The 3,092-nt window shown below is 43.6% G+C and overlaps 1 long non-coding RNA gene across 1 annotated transcript in view; it reads right to left on the bottom strand.

Annotated features, from left to right (window-relative positions):
- The window catches only part of LOC111727672, a 10,902-nt gene extending 8,813 nt beyond the window's left edge, over positions 1-2,089 (bottom strand). Inside the window, exon 1 of the long non-coding RNA XR_002775162.1 lies at positions 1,991-2,089. This is a non-coding gene — a long non-coding RNA (uncharacterized LOC111727672). The remainder of the gene's footprint in view (positions 1-1,990) is intronic.
- Between the last annotated feature and the right edge of the window lie 1,003 nt (positions 2,090-3,092).

Genomic DNA, 3,092 nt, shown 5'->3' with positions numbered 1-3,092 from the left:
TGCCTCTGCCTCCTGCCTCTGCCTCTGCCTTCTGCCTCTGTGTCCTGCCTCTGCCTCCTGCCTCTGCCTCCTGCCTCTGCCTCCTGCCTCTGCCTTCTGCCTCCTGCCTCTGTGTCCTGCCTCTACCTCCTGCCTCTGTGTCCTGCTTCTGCCTCCTGCCTCTGCGTCCTGCCTCTGCCTCCTGCCTCTGCCTCTGCCTCCTGCCTCTGCCTCCTGCCTTCTGCCTCCTGCCTCTTCCTCCTGCTTCAGCCTCAGTGCATCCGGCACCCTGCTCCATGCTTGGGGCTGGCCACACCAACTTGCTCTCTTGCCTTTGCAAGTGCTGTTTCTTCTGCCTAGAATTCTTTTCCCATCTGTTGTGTGCCACATAATAAGAGCCTTTTCATCCTTGATCTCTCAGCCCAAGCTTTTTAAGGAAGGCTATTCTGCTGCCCCAGGGCCAGCTCGGCTTCCTCTGTGAAGCCCTACTGCAGACAGACCTGTCCTCCTTTCCTTCGGAGGACTGCATGCACCCTGTAGCTGGACATTCACTAGTGAATTAGCTGATGGATCCTGCTCCCTCCTTTTAGGCTGGAAGCTTCCTAAGAGGCAGGGACAGCGAAGCATGGCTGTGTAGACCTTAGACATCATCTACTCACAGACACCTATTATGGAAGCATTCTCTTGTCTGCTCTGAATCACAGACAGTCTTCCAGTCTGGGTGACTCTAGTCTATGGTAGGTGTTAAATGAAAATTTATGATTCACTTTCAAAACTGTCTGCTCTTCCTTCAGAGTACGAACTCCACGCCTGGCTCCACTCTCCTTAATGAGGCAGGTGACTAATAGGGAATGCGTGGAAAGGAAAGAGGAGATGCAAGGGTTATGCATCATCTGCTTAACTGTCTGCAAGATCTGAGCTTCAGAATGTAGGTGTTTTTGACTTGGAGGAGAATTCCAGGGATGGTCTACCTATTGAAGCAAGAATTCAAGGAAAGTCAATTATTTGTGTAGCACGGAGGGAGGGTGGTAAAAGCATAAACTTTGGAATTAGACTGCCTGGATTCCGCCACTTATTAGCTTTGTGAATTTAAATGAGTTACTTAACCTGCTTCTTACTCAGTTTTGTCATTTGTAAAATAGGAGGAGAAAGAAGAGTTTTGCTGTAGGGTTGCTATCATGTATGTGTATTTTATGAAGTGTTTAGAAAGGCACATGATTTATAGAACTTCTAAAAGTTTTATTTCAGAGTGGAACATGCTGTGCCTTTTCTAGTGCCAACACCCATCACCACTTCCTTCCTCGGCGTCTTGCTTTTTCTACCATTATTCTGCCCCCCTCTGATCTGAGCTGATAAGATCTGACTGTGTCTTGCTGTTGATCCTACATAGATTAGGAAAACACATATATTTAAAATTTTCTTTTGTGTTTTTCATGGCGAAGTTTCAGTTCTCCACTGGCGGGAAGGATTTCTATCATCTCAATTATATTTGAGCTGTAATGCAAGAAAATTTGCTTCCCCCAGGTTCAATTAGGGAGAAGGAACAGTTCTGGGAGGCGAGAGACCTGGAGAAAAGTGGCTTTTGCTGGTGTGAATCAACACAGTTCCGCTCCCCTGTGCTAAATGGACCTGCAAGCTCCAGCACACGCCTCTGTGCCCGTTCACTCTCTCCTTGCTCACCTCTCAGGGGGCCACTGGGCTAGCAAGCTGGCATCCAGTGAACAGGAATGCTAATGAAATGCCTTTCTAAGATGGGTTGCCAGGGCAATTTAAAAACAGAACTAGTTATTAAGGTTCACTAGTGGCCTATGAGGGCTGAGCCTGTGAGGTCTGAGCCGGCCAAGGCAGAGGGTATTTTCTGGTGTGAAGGACAAAACCCAGAATCTGAGGTACGAGTTCAACCCAGGTTCCACCCCTTCAGGCTTTGGAGACCTTGACAGATGTTCTTTCCTTCCTTTAGTTCTCCTCATCTGTTAAAAATTTTTTTTTTTTACTCATTAGTTCGACAAACCTTTGCTGAGGTCCTACTGGATCTGAGGCAATGCAGGAGAGATGAAGTCTCCGATGCTTTGCAGGGGAAGCACTCTGCTAATGCACCTCCAAATCTCAAATTTGGTGAACCTGGGGACAAGAGAAAATGGGGTGTTTAGTTTCTTTTTTTTTTTTTTTATTGAACGGTAACTATGTACATTAATGCACTTCTAGGGTACAGTGTGGGGTTTTCACATGCAATCTGAAATACTTCCATCAACGGGGTGTTTAGTTTCAATCCGTGTAATTAACCTAGGATGGAACATGTGGCATGTAATATGCACTCTGGAAATATCTGATGTACTTTTAAAAATCCTACTATTGGCTTTCTTATTTTCTGAAATGTTTCTGTTGATTTAGGTTTTCATACTGATGGTTTCTTTCTTCCTATTTGCTTTGAATTTACTTGGTTTTTCTTTGTCTAACCTTTTAAGATGACAACACAAACCACTGATTTTTAGCCTTGAAAAAATCCTAAATACCTGTTTATAAATTTGTAAAATTTTCTCTAGCACTATTGTGCTGTTTCCTAAAATTTTTGATAGTTGTGTTTTCATTATGATTGAAATATTTTAATGTCCTTTGTGATTTCTTCTTTGGCCTTGTGGAATTATTTAATTTATAGATACTTTTATTTTTTGAAAAAGTTAATTGAATTCTAATGCATTTTCTTTGTATTCAAAAACACAGCCTGAAAGTTCTGTGGTATTTCCTATCAGCTCTAAGAGACTCACTCTGTACATGTACAGCCCAGCTGTGGGCGAAGGATACACGGAGCCTTCCCCATGCTGTATCCTAAGGACTCCTGTCTGGATAGTGCCCTGCCCTTTGGTTCTCTATCCTGTAAATTCCAGTTGCCTTAGTATCCCTCAACACTAATCTCCCCCAGTTCAGTCCCGCAAGACTGCTATTCTCTCCATGGGTTTTATATTTTTGTGCTGTGTAGACCTCTGAGAGTTTCCCAGGGTAGAAAGTTGAGAAAACATCAAACTCACCACATGTTCATTTTTTGCTAGCATTTCATTTCTCCTTCAAAAAGTACGTTTTTTTTTAGTTTTTAATTTAGGTTTTTTAGTTTTTGT

This window comes from Otolemur garnettii, unplaced genomic scaffold (assembly GCF_000181295.1).
Source record: "Otolemur garnettii isolate 467f Iridium unplaced genomic scaffold, OtoGar3 scaffold00004, whole genome shotgun sequence".
Lineage (NCBI taxonomy): Eukaryota > Metazoa > Chordata > Mammalia > Primates > Galagidae > Otolemur > Otolemur garnettii.
The sequence above is the reverse complement of the archived record's forward strand: the minus strand, read 5'-3'. Positions and strand labels throughout refer to the sequence as shown.